This window comes from Sciurus vulgaris, assembly GCF_902686455.1.
Source record: "Sciurus vulgaris genome assembly, chromosome: 18".
In the NCBI taxonomy this organism is placed as follows: domain Eukaryota; kingdom Metazoa; phylum Chordata; class Mammalia; order Rodentia; family Sciuridae; genus Sciurus; species Sciurus vulgaris.
Window position 1 is genome coordinate 35,396,863 of NC_136479.1, and position 10,336 is coordinate 35,407,198.

At 52.4% G+C, this 10,336-nt stretch overlaps 1 long non-coding RNA gene across 1 annotated transcript; it reads left to right on the forward strand.

Moving 5' to 3' along the window:
- Positions 1 to 23: 23 nt before the first annotated feature.
- On the forward strand, positions 24 to 7,828 carry LOC306649637. Its single transcript, XR_013760673.1, has 4 exons — positions 24 to 353; positions 2,727 to 2,823; positions 3,135 to 3,712; positions 5,661 to 7,828. It is a non-coding gene; the product is annotated as an uncharacterized lncRNA (long non-coding RNA).
- The last annotated feature ends 2,508 nt before the right edge of the window (positions 7,829 to 10,336 follow it).

Genomic DNA, 10,336 nt, shown 5'->3' on the forward strand with positions numbered 1-10,336 from the left:
ATGAGCTCAAGGCTCTTGGCCGTCCTCCAGAGCCTGCGGAGATCCCAGACTCTGCCCGGACGTTTTCAAGGCCACCGGCGAGGATGGAATTATTCTGTAATCTGCCCTGCTCAGTGGGGTAGCTACTGGTCACCTATGACCGCTGAGCACTTGACGTGACTAGCGCGTCCGAGGAACTGAACTTCATCTTTTAGTTTGTTTTCAAAATTTAAAACAGCCAACGTGGTCAGTGCCTGCCGCACTGGACAGCGTGGGAATCTTACCGGCTCAGTTTGGTTCACAGATTTGCAAGTATTCACCCCCGTGGCAGCTTGGGTTCTTCCAGGAGTCGCTTAGGGCAGACTGTTAGAAATGTAAGTTCTCAGTTGGCTCCTGGCCCTCTTTCTGAATCAGCGTCAGGTTGCTGGGGACCAAACTCTTCAGGTGGTTCCTATTGAGCGAAATGGTCAAAAGAAGCCCTGGTCTAGAGGACCCGTGTAGGGATCAAGGTTTAGGCTTACAGAGTTTGGAAGGCTGTCCCAACTTTCCGGGTGGGAGGCAATGGCAGCATGGACTTGGGTAGAAGTCATGTCTGGGAGAGGAGTGGATGAATTTCAGAGGTCTTCAGGACCTGAAACAAAGGGGCCTGTAATCCCAGCGGCTGCCACAGGAGGATTGCAAGTTCAAGGCCAGCCTCAGCAACTTAGAGAGGCCCTAAGCAACTTAGTGAGTCTCTGTCTCAAAATAAAAAATGAAAGGGCTGGGGATGTAGCTCAGTGGTAAAGCGCCCCGGGTTAAATTCACAGTTAAAAAAAAGTGGTGGGGGGGAGGCGGGGGCTTCGATGAACGTGGAACCCTGAAACATGATATAAGAAATGGTGTCCCATGTTCTGCTTCAGCCCCTGGATTGATGGTGACTCCATTCACATCAGGAAACCCTGGAGGAGGAGTAGGGTTAGGACGAGGATGTTAACAGTGTGGGGATGTTTCCGTGATGTGCGCAGCTGAAGATCTCCAAGATGTTCTTTGGTGCCAGACCTTGAGCTCAGGAGAGAGGTTAGGCTTGGGACAGATTGATGGTCCTGAGTGTATTTGTCATCGAGGCAGCTGGCAAAGGCGAGATTGTGCAGAGTAGAAAGGGTGAGAAGGAGGAGGGGACTCCTAGCCCTTCAGGGAAGTTGAGGGGAGAGGAGTGGCTGCAGTGTTGGAGAAGACCAGAGAAGTCAGGAAGGAGGCCCCAAGAACAGCTTCTCAATAAGACAGGGGGGGCCCACACTGCCCGGCATTGCAGAGAGGTGGAAGAAAAACGACAACTAAGAACTGAGGCAGGGAGGTCTTCCTAGCATGTGGCACAGCCACATGGGGGACCCTGGGCCAACAGGAAGTGGCTGGAAATGGGATGGTTCATCTACAGACCCGGACCATACCGATCCCCTGTGAGATCCTCCCTGGAGAGGGCTCCAGCCACCAGAGGAGGAGACTGGGCTGCAAGATGAGGTGCCTGGGACCCGGGATGATGGCCCGGCTCAAGGCCCTCCCAGCAAGTTTCACTGGACCTTAGCGGGAGCAAGAAATAAACTTTTATTGTGTTAAGATGCTGAGATTTGAGGATTTGTTTAATACAGTAGATCACATCATTCACCTTGATTAGCACAGTGATAATTATTATTGTTGTTGTTATTATATAGCATGCTGGGGATTGAAGCCAGGGCTCACACATGCTGGGCAAGTCTTCCCCACTGACCTGCACCCCTAGACCAACCCAGTGACCTTACTGTGTCCATAGTTTGCCCATTTCCAGAAAGTCACGGAGTTGCAATCGTTCAGTACATAGGCCTTTTATTTTTTCATTTTGTTATCAGTGCTTTGTGGTTTTTCATAACGGTAGGATCATTGTTACATATTTGTACATGTAGATATTTGTTCAATGTAACAACACAGTTTGTGGCTACAGTCATTTCCCGGTGTTCCCCCTCCCCTCCCCTGGTCCCTTGTCTCTGCTTTGGCTTTGATTTTCATGAGATCCCCCCACTCTTTTTTTCTTTTCTTTTTTCTTTCTTTCTTTTTTTTTGGTACCAGGGATTGAACCCAGGGGCTCTGAACCACTGAGCCACATCCCCAGCCCTTTCAGGCAATGGCTGGACCATGAGCACTCTGACCATTGACAACTGAAGGGACTCCTGGGGCAGGACCCTGCTGGCGGTGATGGGTCCCTGGAAACATGCCTGGAAGGGTTTATTTTATGTTTTGGTACCAGGGATTGAACCCAGAGGCACTTACCACTGAGCCACACCCCCAACCCTTTTTCATATTTAGAGACAGGATCTTGCTGAGTTGCGTAGGGCCTCACTAAGTTGCTGAGGCTGGCTTTGAACTCATGATCCTCCTGCCTCAGCCTCCTGAGCCGCTGGGATTCCCGGCGTGCGCCACGAGCCTGGCCCCACTCTTGCTTTCTTTTTCCTCTCTAGCTTCCACATAGGAGAGAAAACAAATGACCCTTGACTTTCTGAGTTTGGTTTATTCCTAACAAAATGCTCTCAAAGTTCCATCTATTTTCCTGTAAATGACATACTTTCATTCTTCATGTTTATTGTTGCGTAGACTCATTGTGTGTGTGTACACATTTTTAACCCCATTCATCCACTGACGGACAGCTGGGCTGGTTCCACAGTTCAGCCAGAGCGAGCTGGGCTGCTCTCAACATGAGTGTGCCTGGGTCACTATGGTATGTTGATTTAATTCTTTAGGATAAATACTGCAGAGAGTCACTGCCGGGTTTACCGTGGTTCCCTGCCTTGTCTCTGTCTGGATTTCCACAGCAAAACGGCGATTTTGGTAAGCACAGTCTTGGTCGTGGGAACAGTTCTGGGGCAGTGGGGGAAGCCCAGATTTCAGAGGACACCAGCTGGTTGGTTTAGATAGGAGGGGTTCCTCAAAAGCTCACGTGTGAGACAATACAAGAGAGTTCAGTGACGAAATGATTGGGTTACAAGAGCCTTAACCTAATCAGTGCATTAACCCCCACAGGTTAACTGGGTGGTGACTGGAGGCAGGGAGGGTGTGGCAGGAGAGGGTGGTTCATTGGGGGCGTGGCTATGGAGTATCTCTATCTATGTGGCAGGGAGACTCTCTGCTGCCTGGTGCCATGTCCTGAGCTGCTGCCTGGTGCCATGTCCTGAGCTGCTCCCCTCTGCCATGCCCTTCCGCCATGATGTGCTGCCTCACCTTGGGCCAGGACAGCGGAGTTGGCCATCTATGGACTGAGACTTCTGAAATTGTGAGCCCCAAGTAAACTTTTCCTCCTCTCATTGTTCTCATCTGGTCTTTTGGTCACAGCAGCAAAAAAAGCTGACCCCACACGGGCCAAGATCCACACCCAGAGGCACGGGGGTAGGCGGCGAACCCTGTGCTCCCCAGCCAACGGAGAAGGGCGCTCGAGGCTGCTGGGAGAAGCCCAGGCTGCCCTTGTGGCCCGGGCTCCACCACCCATCGCTCTCCGGGTTCTTGTCACCCTTCCTCTCTGCCCCCTTTTGAATGCAGACTCTGTCCTCAGGCCGTCACCTCATCCTGGCTGCTACTGTCCCCAGGGGAAGAAGGCAAAAGCGGGATCTGGTCCTTCAGATAAAAATGAAAGGCACACAGGGAGCCCCGCTCTGGGCCTCTGCTTCCTCCTGCCGGCCAGACTGGGTCTCGGGCCACTCCTGGCCAGCATCTGGGCGCTGGAGTCACAGAGGTGAGTCAGAGACGGCCCCCAACCCATCTTAGTGGGGGCCTGGGGGAGGGGTGGCTTCCCCAGGCAGGGTCCGCGCTGTGTCCTCGAAGCCCATGCGTAGGCTGTTCTTCTAGGCCACCTCCCTCCCAGGGGGTCCGAGGGCTCCTCTGTGGGCGGGAGGTGAGAGGGCGCCTTCGCTGCCAAGCCATGTCCCGGGTGGGTGGCCCCAGGCTCCAGCTCTCCGGCGTCTTGCTGAGTGTTTGCACTGCTTGATGCTTCTGGTCAGGAGGAGGAGGCCACAGCTGCAGCCTCCCTTCTGTTCTTGCTTACTGAGCCTGCAGGCTGACCAGGGAGGGTTGGGAGCTTTTCCTTTCTCTCTTTTTTTTTGGGGGGGGCTACTGAGGATTGAACCCAGGGGCACTCAACCCCTGAACCACATCCCCAGTCCTTTTTTGAATTTTATTTAAAGGGTCTCACTGAGTCGCTTAGGGCCTCACTAAGTTGCTGAGGCTGGTTTCGAACTTCTGATCCTCCTGCCTCAGCCTCCGGAGCCACTGGGATGACAGATGTGTGCCTCCGCACCCGGCTCCTCTCTCTTTTTCTGTGAGAGAGGTGATATCCCAGGGGCTCACAGCCCGGCTCCTTAAGGCTCAGGCCCGGGGTGTGAGCACTGCCTCCAGGGAGGTGGCACAGGGCAGTGGCCTTCAGTGGGGCTATGGCGCCTGCTGCTTGGGCTGTGCTCACATGTGCATCCAGACTGATGGTGCGATGGGTCCCCTCCTTCTGTCTGGCTCCTCCTCTCCTCTCCTCTCCTCTCCTCTCCTCTCCTCTCCTCTCCTCTCCTCTCCTCTCCTCTCCTCTCCTCTCCTCCCCTCTACACTCATGGAGCAAGGGCTGTCCTGTGCCTCCCTCCTCCTTTCCTTTCCTAGGTGACCTGGTCCAGTCCGGAGGATTTACATACCACTGACTCCCAACTTGCTGAGGGCTCACTGCCCCAGGCTCCCCTGAGCAGGGCTCTATGCAGCTGTGTACCTGATGTCTCCTCTTTGGAGGTCACAGGCCTGGGGCCAGTGACGTGCCCACGTCTGACTGGCTCCTCTCTCCACTCCCAGGTTTGCTCTTCCTCCACCCCCAACCCATCCCATCTCAGCAGAGGCCAGGGCCATCTTCATGCTGAGGCTCAGCCAAGCCCTGTCCCTCCCGTTCTGTCCCTCAGCAAATCTTGTGAACGTGAAACACGCCTTTCCTTCTCTGCACCTTGGCCACTCCAGTCCCATCTGCCCTCTCTCCTGCCCAGACCCTGCGGCAGCCTCCTTCCTGGCCTCCCTGCCTCTTCTGTCCCATCCACAGTGCCTTTTCTTCACAATAGCCAGAGGTAGATGATTATCGTTATGTGTGGTGCCAGCGAGTGAACCCAGGGCATCGAGTGCCGGGCAGGTGCTTTACCACTGAGCTACACCTCTGGCCCCTAAGTCATAATTTTAAAATGTTTTCAGACTTAAATTTCAAAACACACATGAGAGAACAAAGTGATATCATGTCCCTTGCTCTGCCCTGTATTTGTTCAAACTCAATTTCAACAGTTAACAAACTGTGCCCAACCAGAAGGATGTTTTCGCAGTACACATTTGGCAAGTGTACTCACCTGCTTCAAAACCCCAAATCCAGTTTCCATACCCTCTCCCCTCTCACCTCCCTCTGGTATGCCCCAGGACCTTTGCACTTCTGTTTTCTGGACCACTCTTTCTTGAGATCTTTGCTCCACTGGCTTATTTTCACCCTTCAGGCATCCACCACTTGAAATGTACAAATGTGAGCATTTTGTTCTCATTGCTCCAGGGATTTGAAAGTAGGAAGTGAAAAAGGTTTTCTTTTGACTTTTCCTGCATCCACCTGCTGTCCCAGTTACCACTACACATGGGCAGGAACCTTCCAGGATTTGTTTCTCTATTTTTACTATGTGCATTAGGTATCTAGAACCACACAGGACGTTCCTCAGTGGGTTTGGAGAAGCGGATGTGAATCCATCGCGCCGAAGCTACCACCCTGTGGGTCTCCTTTCCACTTAGCCTTGTCCCTGAGGTCTGTCCACCCCGATGCTCCTGGATCTCACCTGCTTAAACTGCCCCTGAGTCATCCCTCAAATGACACACACAGTTTATGTGTCCATGTCCTTGTTGATGGATAAAGGGCTTCCATGGCCCATGCGTGTGTCTCTGTCCCTCCAGGCAGGCTCTTTAATAATAATAACAATAATAATAATAACAACAATAATATAATCAATAATAATGATTGTTATTAGTTTGTGGTACTGGGGATTGAACCCAGGGGCCTTTTACCACTGAGCTACATCCCCAGCCCTTTTTATTTTGAGACAAGTTCTTGCTAAGTTGCTGAAGTAGGCCTTGAACTTGCAATCCTCCTGCCTCAGCCTCCCAAGTCACTGGGATTACAGGTACACCACTCTGCCTGGCTGACTTTCTTTTTAACTCAGCAATTAAGTCATTCATTTATTTGACAAATATGTACTGAACACCTGCTAACACTAAGTATGACTTTGTGTGTGTGTGTGGGCACTGGGGACTGAACCCAGGGGCCCTTTACCACTGAGCTACATCCTTAGTCCTATTTATTTACTTATTTATTCTAATTTTGAGACAGGGTCTTGCTAAGTTGCTTAGGTTCACTAAATTGCTGAAGCTGGCCTCAAACTTGTATCCTCCTGCCTCAGCCTCCGGAGTAGCTGTGGGTTATCAGGCATGGCTACTTTATATCTCTTTAAAGAACTTTAAAAAGCATTTCCTTCATTTTTATGTTAAATTTTTTGCATTAATTTTAAGGTTGCAGTGATACTAATTTGTATTTTGCAGATTAAAAAAAAATTATTTTGAAATTTCAGTATTATGTTGGGCTCCAAGTGAACTGCCTGAAAGCAGTTTGGTTAAAATGATTATTTCCACATCTCAGTTTGTGAACTAACAAAAATTTGAGCACCCCAGATAATTTCCTTTTGTAAACTTGCACACATTTTAAAGAAATTCTGTCCAACGTGGAGCTTGCTTAGTTTCCAAGATTTTGTGAGTTCCTTTTTATCAGAGGCTGACCCCCCAGCCCCAAGCATTGTCCCAAAGCACATCACAGACCCTAATTCACCGACTCCTCCCTTCTCCTCTCTGGTAGTTTCTTCTAAGTACATTACCTGTTTTATAGATAAGCAAACTCTGGGCAGCGTGTTCAAGGTCATGGGCTTGTAAGCAGGTGGCTGAGGTCAGTTCCAACCCAGGCCTTTCCAAATCTGAAACCTGCTCCCCTAACCAGAATAGGGTTCCGAGATTTCCATAGTTTATAATCATCATTTTCGCACGGGTGCAGCTCGGATAAAGCCATGTTTAGCAACAAAAAGTGCAAGTCCCCATCACTATGGAGTCACATAGATCATTTTTGTGTACCCCTGAAGAAAAAGTGAAGATAAGGTATTAAGTTTTTAATATGAGACATGGGATACAGGGAAGAATATGGATCCTGATCATTTCTCGGTGGTTTCGCCTCCTGAAAAAAGGAGTTAAGGGACCGGCGCAAAGCGAGATCCTGGGGATGACACCATGTTGCTGTCCCTGGGAATCCGGCCTCGCGGGCGGATGGGGGCCAAACACAACTGGAAACTGCCGGCCACCTCCAGCTAAGCGCCCCGCGCAGGGCCGGCGCCCGGGTGTCTGCTGCCCCCGCGCGGCCGCACGGTCGTCCTGCACCCGCAGGGGAGCGCGCTTGAAAGCCGGCGCGGGGCTGGGGCCTCGGGGTTGGCAGGAGGTCCGGGGTAGGTCCTCTGTTCTGGACTGGGACACCCCGCGGGACAGGGACCTGGGAATGGCACTTCTTGGCGTGTGCAAGGCAGCGGCTGCTGATAACTGGGTTATCCCAGCCAGTCCAGGAGGTTACCTCGAAGGTGCAACTCCAAGGCCGCACAGTGCAATCATGCATGGTCAGCCTTGAACCCAGTGCTGAGTGGCAAAGAGAAGGGACAGGGAGGGAACTTGGACTGAGGGCAGAGGGGCTCCCAGAGGAAGACTCTAAATTGAGGGCTTCTGCCTTCAGGCTCCCGCTTGCCGGTAGGGCCCTTCATTCATTCATTCATTCATTCATTCATTCATTCATTCATTCAATTCACTGTCCCTTTTGTGGCATTTGGGACAGAAACCAGGGCCTGTTGCAAGCAGTGCACACGTCTCACCGCCAAGCCCTTCATTCGTTTCTCAATTCAACCATATTTACAGAGCGTTCTGTGCAGCCGGCACGGTCCCGGGCATGGTCCTTGCTTTCAGAGGTGGCCTGGCAGGAAGGGAAGGCAGGAGTGGGCAGGGTGACAATGAGGTGTGGGCTGGCAGGACTGCAGGGCTGGGGTCGCAGTTCCTGGGTGCTGGCAGGGCAAAGTCCTCAGTGGGTCACAGTTCAGGTGGGGCCCCTGACCTCTGTCACTAGATGCCCAGGCTTTGTGACCCCTCCTGTCCCTCCTTTCTGTGGTCTGGGTAGCCACAGAGCCACAGAGAAGCCTTGCTTGGGGACCAAGACGAGGGCTCTGGGGCTGGGTGAGGGGCCGCAGAAGGCGGCATGTGAGCAGAGCTGAGACTGAGACCCGGGCCTGGCGTCCAGATGGGACTCCCCTGGGGGCTCCTGCCCTGAACCACATGCAGACTGATCTCTACATAAGAGGTGTGGTGGAATTCTGGGTAGGAGGATGCTGGGCGGTAGTGGGGGGCAGGCCAACAAGGGGAGCAGGGAGGAGAGAGAGGGAGTAGTTCAAATCCTGATTTCTGCCACCACCTTCATACTCCCAGCATCCCCTGGGCCCCTCTTCCCGCCCCACTCCTCCCCTCTGCCCCATCTCAGTGGACAGCACCACCATCACCCCCTCACCTAGCCTTCTGGGGGATCCCTGCCTTGCTCTGTGTTCTTCCTAGTCCTTCCTCGGCTGGAACCCAACTCTCTGTCTTTTGTTTTTACACATCTTACAAGTGAGGCACAATTAATGGCCCTTTGTCCTGGGCTTTGTCTATCAAATAACCTTGGAAGGGAGTCTCCTCTTGGGACAAAGAACACACTTGTTTTCTGCTCATTATTAAGGTTTGAGCTCCTTTCCTGAACCACACCCGCTGTGTGAACCATGGCTGCCATCTGATCCTCTTCATGACCCTGTGGGATTTGGGCTCAAGAAGGAATGCATCATGCTCACACCATAGTCCCCTGCTATTGCTGTCATAGCAAATCATCCTTTGTCTCTGACCCTGAAGTCTCGTGCCCTCTCCCAGCCTCTGTGGAGGCTAAGTTCTTGGCTGGCGACTAAGGTAACATGTCAGGATGTCTTGATTCCTTCAATGCTGTCAGTCCTCCTTAGTCCGTTTTCTGTTGCTATGACAGAATACCTAAGACTGGGAACTTTAGAGAGGAAAGAAGTTTATTTAAGCTTACAGTTCTAGACTTGAAAGTTCAAGATCTGGCGGCCTCACCTGGAGAGGGCCTTATGCTGATTGAGCTCGTGGCAGAAAAGCAAACAGGCATGTGCAGAAGAGACAAACAGGAGCAGCCTCCGTGGGTTATAAGAACTCACTCATTAGGTCCAATCCCCAGCACTGTGAAATAAATAAAATTAAAAAATACCAAAAGAACCCACTCATTTCTGCAAGAATTAACCCAGTCCCGAGAAAGCAGTGTTGATTCACTCGTGAGCCTGTGCAGCCGTGACCTAATTCCTTCTTAAAGGTCCCAAGACCATTGTTACACTGGGGACCAAATTTCAACATGAGTTTTTTTCTTCTTCCTGTCCTAGCGATGGAGCCCAGGGCCTCTTGCTTGCTAGGCCAGTGCTCTACCACTGGCTGTACCCACGGTCCCTTGATGTGAGTTTTGGAGGGGCACACCCCATCCAAACCATAAAGCCCACCTTCTCTAATTCCTGCAGCAGGTCCTCTGCTCCCTAAAGCCCTGGCCGGTCTCCCAGCGTCTGTGTCTGAGGGATGTACTGCTCTGGATTCTTTTCTGTCAGTGCTTGGATACCACCAGCCCGACGGACAGACAGGCAACTGGCCCTGCAGAGTCCCGAGGCCTCCTAGAGACCCTTCCTCCTCTACCCTGGTCAGCTCTCGTGCAGCTGGAAGACCCCAGCTCTCTCTGGGGTCTCACTCTTGGTCTACAGTGGTCCCTAGGGCTTAATGGATCTTCCCTGGCACCTGTGGCCCCTGCTGACCTCGCTCCCCCCCGCTTCCCCTCCCCAGTCCCACTTAATGTTCTGGTGGACTGTTGGAAAGCGCTTTCCCGCTGGACTCTCCTCCCCGCCGCATGTGTGGGAACCTAGCCACCCTTCAGACCCAGCTCAAGAAGGCGCTTCGGAAGCCCGGGCGACTCCTCAGGGCCACATGTTGGGGCGAGAGTGGAAGGAGGAGCAGGGCTGAGCGTGGGGAAGAGGGGCTTCTCTTTCCAGCTCTCTCCCTGGGAGGACTGAGCAGGTGAGCAGGACCACCCTGGGAGAAGCTCAGCATGGATATTCCAGGGACTCTTTAGGGCAGTTGGCCATGTCCTGTTGGGTGAGGTGTGTCCTGCACAAGGATTCCTGGTTGAGGGGTGAGTGGGGCTGAAACCATGCTGTGTGCCAGG